This window comes from Podarcis bocagei, assembly GCF_964188305.1.
Source record: "Podarcis bocagei genome assembly, chromosome: 8".
Lineage (NCBI taxonomy): Eukaryota > Metazoa > Chordata > Lepidosauria > Squamata > Lacertidae > Podarcis > Podarcis bocagei.
Genome location: NC_138133.1, coordinates 28,246,231 through 28,263,703, shown reverse-complemented (window position 1 = coordinate 28,263,703; position 17,473 = coordinate 28,246,231). Strand labels below are relative to the sequence as shown.

At 41.6% G+C, this 17,473-nt stretch overlaps 1 long non-coding RNA gene across 1 annotated transcript in view; it reads right to left on the bottom strand.

The window, feature by feature from the left end:
- Positions 1 to 2,423: 2,423 nt before the first annotated feature.
- Positions 2,424 to 17,473, bottom strand: part of LOC308594056 — a 38,988-nt gene continuing 23,938 nt past the window's right edge. The window contains exons 3-4 of the long non-coding RNA XR_014011274.1: positions 7,304 to 7,373; positions 2,424 to 2,441 (exon numbers count right to left, since the gene is read on the bottom strand). This is a non-coding gene — a long non-coding RNA (uncharacterized lncRNA). The remainder of the gene's footprint in view (positions 2,442 to 7,303; positions 7,374 to 17,473) is intronic.

Below are 17,473 nucleotides of genomic sequence, written 5' to 3'. Positions count from 1 at the left end.
TACATTTGCTTGAGTAAACTTGCTGCAGCTGGGAGCCTATTTGAAATTCAAAGCCACATGCATTCATTGACTCAGATTGCCATATTTCCCATGCTATTGTTATCTACTTTGGCAAGTAGCTGCACTGCGGTATGTCAATTTCTAGTCAATTTGTTGTCATTGTCACGAGAGCTTGAAGGTTTCAGTGACATCTCCAAAGCTGATTAATTGATCTTCATCAGGTGGAAGCTTAAATGAACACTGTTCTCATTAGAAGTGGATTGCTGTTTCTTTTTCAGTGTCACCCACAAGTAGAAAAGCCTATGGAGAGGGGCTCGCAGGGGTTTTGTTTGTGTGCCAATACCCACTGTCCTCTTCTAGCTCCTAGGCTTCACAGCTGAGGCCACATCTACACCGAACATTTAAAGCGCCCTTGTACCATTTTAACAGCCTTAACACCATTTTTAGGTGAACCCTGTTCCCTGGGAATTGGACTTGATTGTTTAACCACTCTGAGAAGTGTAGCTCTGTAAGAGGAATAGGGGTCTCCTAATAACTCTCAGTGCCCTTAACAAACTACAGTTCCCAGGATTCTTTGCAGGAAGCCATGACTATTTGAAGTGGTATGATGCTGCGTAGTGCAGATGGGGTCTGAAACATTTGTGTGGTGAGGAAAATTGCACCTGTCTCATTTCTGTTTGTTATGCAGCTCTTAATCGCATCCAATGGTGCTCCAACCCTGTAGATCAGGCATAGGCCAACTCAGCCCTCCAGATGTTTTTGGGACTACAACTCCCATGATCCCTAGCTAACATGACCAGTGGTCAGGGATGATGGGAATTGTAGTCCCAAAACATCTGGAGGGCCGAGTTTGCCTATACCTGCTGTAGATCTTGAACAGTACAAAAACGAAAAACTAAAAACTGGTGGGATTATGACCCAGGAAGTCTCGATTATAATTTGCTTCATGTGTCTACAATTTATGGAACAACTGCTAAAACTTTAGCCACTGCAGTTGGCCTGATTGCTGCCCAAACTCTGGTAGGAAGGGGGATCTTGATGTTAATGTTTACATTCAGCCCATGAGAACCGAAGTCTGAAGCAAATTTCTTCCCTGATCTTGCTATGCTTAATGACTTCCTCTCCTCGATTACTGAGGAAATCATTAGAAGTAGAAAGTGTGCAATTCTTTCATCGTGCCTTTTTAAACACAAGGGAGGTCACCCAGTGGTAAGTAGAGAAAAGATCAGTTGTTCCAAAGTTTTCATAAGACTTATTATCCTACAATTACTTCCATATCGCTGGACTTGACTTCCTACAATCATTCTCCAGCAGGCATATAGCCGGGATGCATGCTCCTCCAGGAAACTTCACAAAGATGTGGAGATTTTCACAAACCTGTCAACTGGAGGAGGAAAGACTTGGTTTGTAAAGAGCAGATCAGTACAGTGGTACCTCGCAAGACGAATGCCTCGGAAGACGAAAAACTCGCAAGACGAAAGAGTTTTTCGTTTTTTGAGTTGCTTCGCAAGACAAATTTCCCTATGGGCTTGCTTCGCAAGATAAAAACGTCTTGCAAGTTTGTTTCCTTTTTCTTAAAACCGCTTGAAGAGGTGCAGTTGCGACTTGACCGTGCTTCGCAAGACGAAAAATTCGCAAGACGAAAAAACTCGCAGAACGAATTAATTTCGTCTTGCGAGGCACCACTGTACCAGAATTCTAGAGAGCCAGTATGGAATAGAGAATAAAGTGTCAGACTTGGTGGACTCATATTCAAATCCCTAAGATCATTGGATGGTGTTACATCATTCACCTTATATCAGCCAAACCTACCTCTCAGGTGTGTTGTGCGATAAAAAGTGGGAAAGAGAACCACATGTGCTGCCTTGAACTCCTTGGGTGAAGGGTAGAATATAAATATATAACACCAAGAGGTTTAAAGGCATATTTCATTCAATGATGAGCTTCTCCTTATTCCATTTCCCACCCCCATTTGATTCATGTTCTGTATAATTTGGGACGTGTGCACAGAGTTAATGCATGCAATAATTATAATTCTCCCTTACTGCATTATATTTAAAGGTGTAAGCTTCTCAACCTGCCTCCTTTAGGCAAATTACCCCTGAGAGAGCTTCTACATTACAGATGGAGTGAGTGTGGTCCCATTAATTGAGTCAGGAAAGAGAGCATTTGAATCGCAGACTCCAGAGCATAGCAAAAACCCTTATCTCATTAAAAGAGGAGCTAAAGAGACTTTCCTATAGGGCCGCAACCTTGGCTGTCCCTTTGAACTGCATGCTGAGTCAGAAAGGTGAGTGATGAATAGATTTATCTGCCTCTTGAGGCATTTGGGTGGAGTTCCTTTGAGAACACCTACCTGGCTGTACTCGCCACCCGGGTGGAATCTTCCCCACAGAAGCAGATACTCAAGAAGGCATCTGGGACAGCCATAGAAAATTAACCTGGAAGAAGATAACCGTTCCATAAGCTATTGATGTAGGTTTAAATGATTCAGATAGGTACTTATCACCAAGTTAATCTTGTTTTTGTGTGTTTTTTTATAGTAAATTTTATTAAATTCTTGCAAACTACATCAGCCAAAACATACAGACATTTAAAAGGTAAAAATAAAGAAATAGAAAAAAAAGAAAAGAAAAAAAAATAGAAAATAGATATCAGATTAACACATATTAACATAAAAGAAACAAATTTACAGACGTTACACATTGGCTTCCTTCCATCTCGATTTAGGTTAGATAAACTTATAACCATTCTGCAGTTGTATTATAATAACTCTATACATCGCAGGTTTTAAATTCCGTCCACTGTTAACCAAGTTAATCTTGTAAAATGCCCAGGTTTCTTTTTGTAGGAGAGGTGTCATGTAACACAGGGGTTTGCAACCTATGTGATCCTCCAGATGTTGTTGGATTCAAACTCCCAGGGGTGGTGGGTTTTGTTGCAGTCCAACTTCTGGGCCACAGATTTGAACCAAAACACTATCTTTTCAGCATCAGGTTATGGTTATTCAGTGAACCACTGCCAGTTGCAGGTGCGCCATCTATGCAGGGCCACATAGGAAATCTAGGACATCACACACACACACACACATGCCAGGCCGCTGCAGTGTGGGGCAGAACCCAGCATGCCTAGCCTGTTGATAGGTGAGTGTCTGTTGTGATGACTGTGGGGTGGGGGAACCTTTAGAAATTCTGTTGTTTTCCCCATTATATAGCTCTTTTTGCATCCTTTGGTGTCCTGCCTGAGACTCAAGACCACCTCTTTCCATATGAACCTACCCAGACCCTGAAATCATTTCTGAGGCCCTTCTTTGAGGCCTCCTCCACATGAGGTCCAGAGGGTAGCAACAAGAGAATGGGGCTTCTCTGCAGTGGCTCCCCATCTGTGGAATGCTCTCCCCAGGGAAGTTCGCCTGGCACCTTCATTATACAGCTTTAGGTGCCAGGCAAAAACGTTCTTTTTTAACCAGGCATTTGGTTCACCTGATCGACATCCTATACCCTTTTAAAATATGGCTCTTTGGGGGAGAGTGTTATTGTTTGTATTTTGATTTTATATATTGCGATCTTTTCTGTGAACTGCCCTGAGACCTCTGGGTATCGGGCAGTATATAAATTCAATAAATAATAATAATAATTGAGGAGGAACTCCCAATTCAACTTTAAATTGCTGCTGATTGTCTGTGCTTCATGGAGTTCACTGTTCGATGTGGCAGGAGAAAGTCAGCGCTAACCTCTTGAGGGATCCTTGGCAGGAGTTCGGGTCCTCCTCCACCATCCATTTCTGGGGTACAGCACACACACAAGCAAGTATTATTGAAGACAGCACTCTCTCCCCTTGGCATGCACAGAGGGTGTTAAGGTGCGCATTGGGGCTCTAACTGATGTGGCCTGATCCCAAAGCTTCACAACTTCATAGGACAGGGGGGCTAATGCCAGAGCATGCATCTTCCCCACACTTCTGTTCAGACTGCCTTGCAGAGGACTGGCTTCCATTTAGAGGTAGTCTTAGCACCTCCAAAGTGGGCCCTTTGGTCCAGTAGCTGGAGAGGGTCCAAAGTGGAGCCACACCCCTGGTAAACACAGAATTCTAGTTGCTGGGTGCTGGAAACGTCAGAAACTTCTGTAGGGTATTGTAAGAAAGTTATAAATAATAGACAGGGTTTACTCACTAGCAATGTATCCTACAACAGGTGACACTGGCGATCCTGGAAAACAAATCCACTCCTATAGTCCTGTCAGGAACGATGCACTACAAAAGATGTTCTTGGCAGCAATATTGTCTGTTCCCATTCTTCTCCCAGGCTACATATGAAGTCTTTCCTCTGCTCTTCTCCTCCCTCTTGCCATCTTCCGCTCAGCGTGGCTCCCATGCATTCCCCTTTTTGGTGGTGATACATGCTGTATTCAACGCCGTTGGAGGCTGAGAGTCCTCAGCATGAGCCAGATAAACAGTGTTTTTGTCAAATTTCCTAGACTGACGTACTGTAAAGCCAAATCAATGCGTATTTGAAATGGGAGCTGATCAACTCCGCTGCGGCAAGCTCTGAACAAAGATAGGAAAGTGGAAAGCAGATGAATTAGTACAGCATGCAAAGGCTTTTAGAGAGATTTCTGTGTGTTTGTGGAAGTGGGGAAAAGATGGGGTTGCTCTGGGCAGGGATGGGATTGCATAGATTTTAATTGAACATACAATGCTCTGTACAATGGTAAAAAGCAAGAATGTTTTGATTGCCATTGAACTACCAAGGAAAAGAGGCTAAGTGCTAAATAAATACACCCAGACACTTTGTGGCAAGGGGGGGGGGGAAATGAAGGCAAAGGTTTCACACTGAATTAACTGGGATTGGTCTATGAAATTACTGAAAAATTGCAGTCAAATGGAAAAGAATTAAATATTTTAATGAGAAATTAATTAGATTGTATTTGTCACGGACATGGAAAGCAAAGTCACCAATATTTGAAATGAAGCAATTTTATGAAAGAAAAGAGTGGAATGAGCATACGCATAAATAGATTTTTTTTTTAATTTTAATTTTATTTTTAAATACACCTGATAATTTCTAACTCGAATTTGCTTCTAACAGATTAGAAACTGGTAGGACAGTCATTATATTTGTGATGGCAGCCACAAGGTGAAATCCTGGAAACAGTAGCCATGCATGTAGGCTGGCAAAATCCCCATGGCAAGGAAAGTACCATTTATTCTGTGGTAATCAGAGGGGCTAAAGCACTATCAAATTCTCAGGTGTGTGCCCTCCTTTGGGGGGGGACCTCAATAATTTGTTTATTTATTTATTGTATTTATGGTCCACCAGTTCCTCCAAGGAGCATAGGAGCATAATAATAATAATAATAATAATAATAATAATAATAATAATAATAATATTTATGTGTACCCCACCCTCCCCAGCCGAAGCCAGGCTCAGAGCGGCTAACATCATACAAATAACATAGTACACATAAAAACAGGAATCAATTAATTAAAATACATTTTAAGATTAATTCAGACAAATTAAAATCTGGACAAATGGCAGTTATCAGGTTAAGATTGAGAGCAGTTAATACTTGCCAGGACCAACTGTTTTCACTGATCATATAAGGACCTGTGAACAGGCTGGGAAGCCTCCTTCATGCTTGTTCTTATACAAAGGAAAATAGGTCAGACTGCCCCCTGGCCAAAGGTTTATTCCATCCTCATTTAATCTCCACAACAACCCTGGGAGGTAGGTTAGGTGGAGAGGCAATGAATGTCCCAAAGTCACCCAGTGAAAGCTTCAAAGCAGAGTGTGGATTCAAACCCTGGTCTCTCAGGTCCTAGGTCCAACATTCTAACCACTACACCACACTGGCTCTCACATATTTTCTAACATTAAAGAATTGAGAGGAATGAACCACCCATTGCAGAGATTGGGGTGTGGTGGCTCTAGATGAAAGCCCACAGAAAGGGATGGCAGAAGCTGACATCCCTGACCCATTCATCCCCAGACAGCCTCCCCACTTCAGCCCCACAAAAACCACTGTCCTGGGAGCTGGGTGGATTCTGCTAACTAGGGAGGACTCCAGCGCAGGAGATCCCTCTCCCCCCTCAGTTATTCATGCCTCAGCCCACCCCTATTAAGCAGGGTCTCCTGCAGTAGCAGGCAGTGGGGTGGTGAAAGTGAGGTTGCATTGCTAACCTGACTTCCCAATGCCAGGAGTCACCCCCGACACTTCTCCCCTAGGGTGAACATGCTCCCCTCCACCAGGAGACTCTCACTCTGAGACAGACACCTTGGCATTGTCTCTCATACCAGGACTGGAGAGACGTCATGAAAAACCCCACTAAACCATGAAGCCAACTGGGTCACCTTGAACCATTCACTTTAATAAAATTGTAGAGTTGGAAGGGACCCCAGGGGTTTTCTAAGCCAACCCTTTGCAATGCAGGAATCTCAGCTAAAGTATCCATGACAGATGGCCATCCAACCTCTGCTTAAAAACCTCCAAGGAAGGTTCACCTGCCTTCCGAGGGAGTCTGTTTCACTGTTGAATAGCTCTGACTGACAGAAGGGTTTTCCTGATGTTTAGTTGGAATCTTCTTTCTTGTAACTTAAAGCCATCAGTTCCAGAGCAGGAGAAAGCAAGCTTGTTCCCTCTTCCATGTGACAGTCCTTGAGATTGTTGAAGATGGCTATCATATCTCCTCTCAGTCTCCTCTTCTTCAGGCTAAATATACCCAGCTCCTGAAAACGCTCCTCATAAGGCTTGGTTTCCAGACCCTTGATCATCTTGGTTGCCCTCCTCTGCACATGTTTCAGCTTGTCAACATCCTTCTTAAATTGTGGTGCCCAGAACTGAAGACAGTATTCCAGGTGTGGTCTGGCCAAGGCAAAATAAAGTGGTTCTTTTAGTTCCCTTGATGTGGACGCTCTACTTCTGTTGTTGTTGATTCTTTCATTCAGCCTAACCTACCTCACAGGATTGTTGTGCCCAACAGACATCACAGGATTGTTGTCAGGATAAAATTGAATTGGGTAAGCATGAAGTTCACCTGCAGCTCCTTAGAAGAAGGGTAGAATATACTTGCAACCAACCTATCTCTCTATATATCTACCTATCAATGTTTCAGCTATGGTTTGCAATCATACCATTATATTACATCACCACTATAATTTGAGGACATTATTTGGACCATGCTTAAAAGAAGAAGATATTAGAAGCAACAGTGATCCTCATACAGACAAAAACAGAAGATGAATCATTTGAAAAGGAAGCCATGAATCGGGAGAACTCAATCAAGTTGTTTTGCTGTTGCTACTCACAAAATGTTGGCCATGGAGACGGAATCTGTCCCACCCCGATGTACTTGTCATACCTCCTTCAACTGTGAATCTTTTTTTAAACAAAAGAAAGAAAAAGAAAAGGCATAACATTTTACCTATCAGAAAAGAGAAGAGACAACCTATGATTATTTCATGACTTAAAAGGATCACAGTGGGCTTCCACCCAGCGGCGTAGCGTGGGTTGTCAGCACCCGGGGCAAGGCAAGTAATTTGCGCCCCCTAACCCGGGGCAAGGCAAGTAATTTGCGCCCCCTAACCCCTAACCTGCCGCCGCTGCCAGCTTCTTCTTGCTGCTGCCTGGGCTGGTCTGGTGTGGTTCTCTCCCGCGCTCAGTGCTGCACTGGGCAGCCGCTGCACTGTCCCTCCCCCAGATAGTCCCTCGCTCTCTCTCCGCACCGCACGCCTGGCACCCCCCCCTCCACAGTGGGTGGTGACCCGGCGGCTTGGATCAGATTCGCACAGCCAGCACTGCAGTGAGAGAGAGTGAGTGAGCCAGGTAGGGGCAGAGAGCTGCGAGTGCGAGCGCGCCCCCCCCCCAGATGTTGCGCCAGGTGCGGCCGGCCCCCCCTGCACCCCCCACACTACGCCACTGCTTCCAATCTCTATAAGCAAGGAGATCAAAGTGACAATGAGATTTCAGGTACCACTTGAAGGAAGTTATAAGGTGCTGCTGTTGGCTGTTGTTTCTGTCTCACCCCTGGAGTCCTATTTACAGTTTTGTCTTTCAAAGTGATAGCTTGGTATAAAACCATTGTTTTTTTTCCAAGGCATGCTCTTTCTTCCCCAAACAAATGGTTTAGTACCTTGCATTGCGGACATCAATTGCTCTAAGATCATTTTAATCTCATGTGCTGTGAACCTTTGAGTTGGTTTTAACAATTACTAACTAGGCTAATTTGTATGGCAACAATTTAGAAGCAAGGTACAAGAAAAATAGAACACCCAAGCTTTGCCTGTTGATGGGTTAAAAAAAAAAAAGCACCACAGAAGCAATTTTAAAAGTTCACATTTGCCTAATCTATAAAACTAATTTATGACTGTGGAAGTAGGAGAAACAAAGGTTAACAATTAATGGCCTGAGTTATTTAAAAATGACTGAGGTAGGCAGATTTCCCTCCCATTTTGATGACTTTTCACATGCAAATGCTGGCTGCATTGTGCAGGAGTTTACAAAAAAAGTAATCTATGCAGATGTAGCATTCCTTGCCCTGCACTAGAGGGATGGAAATGTGGTTCCTTTGGAAACATTTTTTTTTAAAAATAATAAAAATAAATCCAGTATGATAAATCATTTAACATAGCATGTCTGCTTAAGATTTTGCAATCTTCAGCAGAATGACCTAATTGACTTCATATTGGGCATTGCAACTTGCTTCTCCATGAATTCCGAATCACATTAAGAGGGACGTGAAATGAGGATCCTGCTTTGTGAAACTTTTAAACCTGTCATAAAAATATATATACCCACTGTTTCAGCTATCTTTGGGGCTACAGTTGAATATGTTTTTAAGCCTTCAAGTGAGTGCCATGTGCCAGTTTAAAGACCAACACAAACCAACTCTACCTCTTGATAAAGTTCTGAGTAAAGTTGTGTGTCTGGAGCAAGTGGGGAAATAATCATAGAGAGCATTTTTCGGCATGAAAAAGATTTTTAGTTTTTGTGACATGTGGGTTGTCTTTCAGCAGAAACTTCATCTCTCAGCCCCTACATTTTGTCTCCACCACATACAATGTTTGTGTGGATGCTGTCACTATGTATATGTTATTCACTAGTTGGCATTAGACTTGGTTGTATCTGGATGGAGTCTGAAGTTTCCTGTTCTTGTGGGAAGGAAACAATGAAGTTCTTGTCTTCTACCCTGACTGGTGTGTCCTCTGAGTCTTCTGTGACAATGGAAACAGAAGGAAGTGGTACATTTCTTCTCCCATTTTTCACCCTGTATTAGCCTGCTAGCTGATATAGTGGTACCTTGGTTCTCAGACACCTTGGTACTCAAACAACTTGGAATCCAAACATTGCAAACCTGGAAGTAAGTGTTCCGGTTTGCAAACCTTTTTCGGAAGCTGAACGTGCTCCGTTTTGAGTATTACATTTCCGTTTTGAATGTTATGCTTCCTGTTTAAGTGCCACACTTCTGTTTTGAGTGCCACACTTACATTTTGAGTGTGACACTGAGGTCTGTCTGTTTTTGCTATTTATTTTGCATTTTTGTTTTTGCGGCACTTTTTTGTTTTGTTTTTGTGACTGTGTGGAACCCAGTTCAGCTACTGATTGATTGATTGATTGATTGATTGTGTGGCTGCAGTACATTGTTTATTGATTTCATTTTTATAGATCGGTGGTCTCGTTAGATAGTAAAATTCATGTTATATTGCCGTTTTAGGGGTTATTTTTAAAAGTCTGGAACGTATTGGTCCATTTTCCATTACTGTCAATGGGAAAGCGTGCCTTGGTTTTGGAATGCTTTGGTTTTGGAACGGACTTCCGGAATGGATTAAGTTTGAGATCCAAGGTACCACTGTACTGATCACTAGTGTACGTATAACAACATAGTTTTACTATAATCTGCATTTGTGTTTTGCACTGAAAAACCAAGAGTCTTGTGGAATAAGCTTTCACGGGCCTTCTTTATGCATGAGGCCTTCCAAATAACAAAACATTACTTGCTTTTAATGGATATTTTAAAAGGAGTACAATATTGATTATCATTGTATCTCAGAGATAGTGTGGGATGGTGGGAGTGAGGGGCGGGGAGCGGAATGAAGAATGCTGTATTTCCCACAGACTCCTGTATGATCTTATACAAGTGATAACAGAGAAGAGTGCGCACGTTGGTTCTGTGAAGATCACTGAATCAAGCTAGAGTTAATTAATCTTATCAATCATCTCAGAATAATCAAATTAACAAAAAAAGTAGTCTGATTCAGACACAGCAGCTGCATTTTATCATATGAACAAATGGTTTTTCCTTCATATTTTAAATGACTGAAATTTGAAAAATAGATTTGTTAACATCATAAAGGGCAGCAAATGTTATTAAAAAAAGTGGTTGGTTAACTTGTCACTGTTCTGTCCCGAAACCTGGCTAATACATACAGTGTGGTATTGATATAAATTGTGTCTTTTTTAGAGAAGGCCAGCATAACGATTCCCTGGGAAAGATTCATTACTGAAAACCCTAAAGTAATTTTCATTTTTCTCCTCCCTCCACAAGATTTGATCTTGTGTACAGCTAAGCGTGTCTATATATGCTGTATTACTGCAAGATCTGTATTACTCAGAGATCATAAAAAATGTGCCATTTTTCATAATACAGAATGGAGACTTTATAAACCCCAAGTATGAAAGACTTTAAATTGTATTGAAGCTACTGGAAACATTCAATGTGAAGTCAGTCTTCTGGTCTGATTAAAGGGCTAGACATCTGGCCTGTAGCTGACATGAGATGGAATCTTCTAACCCATTTGTGGCAGTCTGGAAAAAGTCCAAACAACTTCCTTGAGACAGCTCCAAAGCAAGTGGTGTAAGGCTTATACCAGAAGCTTTTGGGATATGTGTGAGTCTACACACACACAATATCTTAATTCCCCAGATGCATTCATCATTTTCATCTGTTGAAGTCAATCACAGTGAATTATTTTCCAAGGGCACTCCAGTCACAGAAATTTGGGGAAGGGCTTTAAAACCTGTGAACCTATGCAAGTCAATGGAGAGATCTCTATTCTATCCCCAAATATCCATGCTAGAAGCAACAATTTGTTTGTGTGTGGGGATATTTAAAAGAATATTATTTGTGGTGTGGGAGCTTGTTTATTTTAAGCAAAAGCAATATTTTTGTTTTATAGGTCAACAGGGCAATCTCATGCGGTGAGTTCCATGGACTTTCACTCTGGTAAACATGCATAGGATTTAGAGATGTGTCAATCTGTCGGTTTTGATTTCCCTCCATTTCTCATTTTTGCTATTCTTAAGTTCAGTTCTCCACATCAGTTAACAAATTGTGAAAGGGAAAAAAAGAATCCTCATCGGAATTTTAGCACTAATTTATTTTAATATGCACATTTTTGTATGCAGTTTTGACAAATATACACATTTTCGCAAATAAATTTCACCTTACATAATGCAAATTTGCATGTTATTTTCACTAATATGTGCATTTTTATGCACACTTTACCTTAGTATATGCATTTTGTACACATTGCTTGGCTGAAAAACCACACTGCAAAATTTGGAGAAGTGCAAATTTTGAAGGATGGCTCCGTTTCAGTTGTGTATTGTTTCAGGAAATGCAAATCAGATAGGTTTGCCTCTAAATGCAAACCAAATTCATTTCTTTCTGCCATCCCTAAAAGAATGGCAGACTTAATGCTTTCTTTCTTACTTTCATTGGATTCTATGTAAAATATTTATTAACTTGACTATATCATTAATATTACTTTTCTACTCCTCTATTTTAATTTGAACATAAATGATATGTATAAAAATCAATTGGACAACGGTAGAAATCAATGCATATAATAGTGTGTAGTGTTAAAATTAATTGACTCAACTTACCCAAAGTGAATTTGGATGCCAAAGCATTTTGCCTAATGTTTTCCTACAATGTAATTTTCTGGATTTGCAGCAAATGATCACATAACCAAAAGATTATAAAACGATGAGGCATAACAGACAAGTGACAAAACTTTGGCACAAAGCCTTTCCCCACTGCAATCCAATTTAAAGCCTAAAATAAAATCAAGATTATATGTAAAGTGATTAAAAGCAAACGTTAAGTAATACAGTGGGATGTCTCGCTATTTCAAAAGCACATGCCATAAAATTAGAAAGGAACACTAATGCATTCATAAACACTAACCCCTTAATCCAGAGTGGGACATGCTTGTGCATAAATTAAATGCCACAGTTATCAGGATCTAGTCGAAGCAGGAAATGTGTGCTATTCAACTTTAATGGCAGCTTCAGACTGAAGAAGCTAGTATTCAGCCTGTTCTTAGTGTTTCCCTTCTGGAAAGTGTTGCACTGCTGTAAGAATGTTCTATACATATTTGTCAGGTCAGGTGTGGCTTCCCCACAACGGCACTGTCAGTGCACTGAACCTAAATAGCAACACCCTAGTTAGATGTTAGATTAGCCTCAACTAGAGCCAGGGCCTTTTCAACACTGGCTCCAGCCTGGTGGAACGCTCTGCCTCATGAGACCAGGGCCCTGCAGGATCTGATTTCTTTCCGCAGGGCCTGTAAGACAGAGTTGTTCCACCTGGCCTTTGGCTTGGAGTCAATTTGATTCCCTCCCCCTCTTTCTTTTTTCTTTTTCCTTTCTCCTCCTGTGATGAGGCTGCATTTTAATATTTTAATGTTTCAATATTTTAATGTTGTATTTTAATCTTGTTTTTAAGTTGTAGTCATTCAACTAGTTTTTATTATTGCTTGTTAGCCGCCCTGAGCCCGGCTTTGGCTGGGGAGGGCGGAGTATAAATAAAAAATATTATTGTTATTATTGTTATTATTAATCCCCAGCTTTCATGAACATCTCTGCTATCCATGGGAGAGCTGTTGGGAGGTTGGTCTATTTTGCTGACTTGCTGCATGTAGCACAAAACTGCAGTATGAGCTATACGAAACATAACCTAGCGGGAGCCTTAGACCTGTGCCTAAATATAGTCCTCCAGGCCAATCTCAGAACTCTCTCCAGACCACACAAATCCCACCCCTGGCTACAACCCTCACCAGGCCTGGTCCAAACCCTCCTCAAGTCACATTCCTATCCGGAATTCAATAAGATGGGAAACCTCCAAGGACAACACCTGGCCGATGGGCCTTTCCCATTCTTGGTCCTGAGAGCCAAGATTAAATTCACCTATTTTTCTCCATCTGTGGGCTCTGGCGGACTCTTCCAAAAGTTATCTCATTGCACCATTTGTGTTTTGGAAGTGTCTTGCCTAATATGAAGAACTTAAAACAAGGATCAAAATAAGGGGCAATTTTCAAGGTTTTTTTTTTTTTTTTTTTAGCATACCAATAAATAAAATTAATGTAATTACAGCCTACTGTAGTGAGAAGGGTTTGTTTGCTCTAATCTCAATAATGCAATAAAAATTGTGCTTTCCCTAAATGGGTCCCAGCTGCAAACAATCACAAAGAAGAAAGAAAGAAAATCAACACTTACGATCTAGTAAAGAAAGAAATATTCCAATGTTTTATCTGGAACGAAAATGAAAACAGCTAACAGATATCAATTGCCAAAATGAACAAATAAAATAAAATTTGGTCTTCTCATGTGGTTACTACATATCTTAGCTAAAACTCCAGAATCCAAATATTAACATATCTAGTCGATGGAGACCAATGTCGTCAAAGGAACAATGTCGTTCTGTTGGTTATCCTGGGGTGCATTTGCAGTTTTAAAGTAATGGCTTTAGATTACCACATAAATTACATTCAATCACCGTCAAGTCACATCCAGTCTGTAGTTTTTTATTCTACCATTACGCAAAACTGGGGGAATGGGAAGTGTCACAGCAGGGCAGGTCTTGCTCATCAGAGGAAACCAGTCAAGCACATAGCATAATTTTTACCTTACACAATCCTGTCCCTCTCCAGTGTGTTGACCAACTTTAAATTAGTATAGACGAGAACATCCTATCCCCACACAATTTTAGGGTAAGGGCCTCAATAGCAGAAATAGCATACTCCATCCTTGTCTTAAGTGCCAGGTCAAGTAGTTCCCTAAAGCTTTCCAGGACTGCAAAATCAGTAAAATCTGTTATCTGTGCCTAGGTGTTCCATGCAGTGTTAAAATAGATAAAGGCAATCTTAAGGGCAGCAATGGACAGTATAGTGACCTCCTTCCAGCTAAGTCGCTGCAGCAGATGAGGATAAAGAGAGGAAGCGATGCAGCAGTGGCAAGGTCAGTGCAGTGCAAACATACTGGCAGGAATGCCGCATTGGCTCTGCTGGCACGTATGCACCATGCCAGCATGTCCTTTCCACTCTCCATCCCAGTTTGCTGCAAAGACTCAACCAGACGGTGGTCAAGTAAGTGGGACAGCCTCACTACAACATGTGCTGCTGTTTAATATGGGGCATCATCCCAACTCCGCAAATGGCAGACAAAATTAAACTTGTTTATCTTCTCTCTCACACACACAAAAGAATAAACCCCAAATACCTACAACTACCCTCATCAGAAGGAGGGTAGGGAATCCCCAACACAGAACTATACTACATCGCCAGCCAAGTGTGCCACATAATCCCATACATTCTAGAAGATGATACAAAACAATGGGTACACCTGGAGAGAGGCATAATCGAAAATATATCCACCACAGCATACCCATTCCTCCCAAACAAACTAAGGGAAATCCCCGCAACACTATACACTATACAGAAGCCGGCAAACTGTCCCCAACCCTATGCCCACTAATCCCGCTGGCTCACCACTCATTCTTCCACCACGCAGCACAAAACGTCCAGATAAAAACCTGGCAAGGCAAAGGCTTAAACCGCCTAGCAGCCTTCTACCAAAATAACAAATCCACATTGACACAAGAATTACAAGGCAAACTAGGGGACACCCAAATGCCCTGGCTAACACACCACCAGTCACATGCCTTCTCGAACAATCCAGTAGTAAAAGCAGCAGCAACTAGGCCCTTGACAACCTTTGAAAACCTCCCCCTAACAACAAAGGGATGGTATCCACAATATACAAAATAATGCTCCAAAATCCCACAAACCCCTCAATGTAATAAAAAAACAATGGGATGATGACAAAGGCTATGAAATTAACCTCACCCAATGGAGTAGAATGTGGTCTAAACATCTCTTTAAATCCATCTCAGCTAAAAGAAAAGAACTCATCCTGAAACTCACTTACAGATGGTACCTAACACCACGGAAACTAGCGCTGATACGCCCAGGAACCTCACCAAAATGCTGGAGAGGATGCACCTCCACAGGCACATACCTCCACATGTGGTGGGAATGCCCCCAAAGCCAACTCTTCTGGACATCAGTCATATAAGAAATATGCAAAATAACTAAGCAGGAATTAGAAGTCATCCCAGAACTGGCTCTGCTGAACATCTTCCAAGATAATGCTGCCCACTCACATTATAAAGAGCTGGTGAGGCAGAGAAGGAAGAGCCCAGAGGAAGTAGGCAGCAGTGAGGGGCTAGATTTGTGAAAACAGAGGAGGGTTATGGCCCTTGAGATTCATAGAATCATAGAATCTTAGAGTTGGAAGGGGCCCAAGGGTCATCTCATCCAACCCCCTGCAATTTGGGAATTTCAGCTAAAGCATCCATGACAGATGGCTGTTTCTCCAAAATAGAGACCCCTATATCCACACCAAACTCTTAGTTTCAATTTGCTGCTTCTGCTTACCACTGCTTGCTCCTTTCCACTTGCAAAGTCTGTCATAACCTTTATCGTAGTTGTGTGTCAGGATTAGTTCACAGTTGTTGAAAGTGGGAAGTTGAAACTGAAGGCCACTCAGTCAAGAAGTCCACAGTGTACGTGAGACCTGTCTAGTTTGCTAGCCACCAACCCATATTTACATCTTTGCATGTGCTGCTAAAGTTCTGAATAGGATGCTGGGATGTGAAGTGACTTGAAGGAACTTGCACCTGAGTGAACTCTTCAGGGAGGTCGGGTTCATGCTAATTTGAGCTTTTTCAGTAAGTGGTGACCTTGCCCCACCAAACTGGGAAGAACAGGGTTGGACATTCCTCAAAGAGAATGTTCCAACTTGTTTGGATGAAATCAGCCTCCTGATCTTTTCTTTCTTTAAAAAAATTAATAAATAGGAAGAAAGAGAAAAGGAATCCTCAACCAGCTGGAATCTTAATTAAATATCAGTGTATCAAAACAGGAACGATGCAATTTTGTCTGATAGAATTCTGAATTTAGAAGCAGGGTGTGTGTTAAAGGCAGTTATTATTATCAATCATCGCTGCTTTAGAGTGTGGCAGCTGAAAGTTTTATGCCACATAAACTTGTTGGCTCTTGCTGAGCAATACAGCAAGATCTAAGCAACGTCACTCCGTGAATATAAAAATGTTCCAGTAATTTTCTTTTTCTTTTTCAAGCGAGGACATTTAGCGATGCAACATTGCTTCCCGGCTTCATTTTATAAACGTCTGCTGGTTAAATCTCAGAAGGCCTTGCATGCAGATAATTAACCATTCATATCTAATTGACTTAAATATTAACGTTTTCTGGATGGAGGAAACATGTGAAAAGGTTAAATGGCTTGTTGAAGGTCAAAGAAGGATGGAATGGTAGCAAAGAAAAAAGAAAAGAAAAGAAAAAAGCTGATGACAGCTCAGTAATCTCTAGCCCTACTCTACTGAAGAGCTGCACTCCGATGCTTTAGGTTTGCAAAATAAGGGACTTGGTGGGAGAAGGTAATTTCATACCATTTTTAGTGTCCTGTACAACCTCACTGCCTAAATCAGGACTAGGCTCATGCACCAAGTGTGGCCCCACAAGCCTTTCCACCTGGCCCTCAGAACTCTCAGGCCACACACCACCTTACTTCATACCCTAAGTGCTTTGGAATCATGACAATGCCTCTTCCTAGTTTGGATGAAGGCTAGCACAGGATGTGTGAGCATCTGTAGAAACCTGCCTACTGCACAAAGGTAACATGAAATTAACATCCATTGCTCCACCCACTGCGGCTTCTGGTCCCCCACCCCAAGATATGGACCTTGCTCTGAGAAAGATGCCACAGCCCTGCACTAAAATGCTAAATTCAGTAGACACACTTTGTAGAGGGCAAATGAGATTAAGTACTGTGAAGGTTCAGACGGCACAAATGGAATGTGATCTTCCACCTGAAGCACATTTCCAGAGGGGGAGAAACACCTCAAGAATCTGTATACACACATTACGGGGAATGGGTACTATACCAGTAAGGATGGAGGGGAGTAGGAATTCAATGAAGTTTTCCATTTACAGGTGAACCTACCTAATTTACATGTCTCTGAATTTTGCAACACAGTTCTCTAGCCAAGCAATAGTGTATGCTATGATTAAATGTGCATTGAAATGCATATATATTATGGGAAATAACATACCAAACTGAATCATATTAGGGAATATGGCTTTGCAAAAATGTGTACAGTTTGCATAGCAAAATGT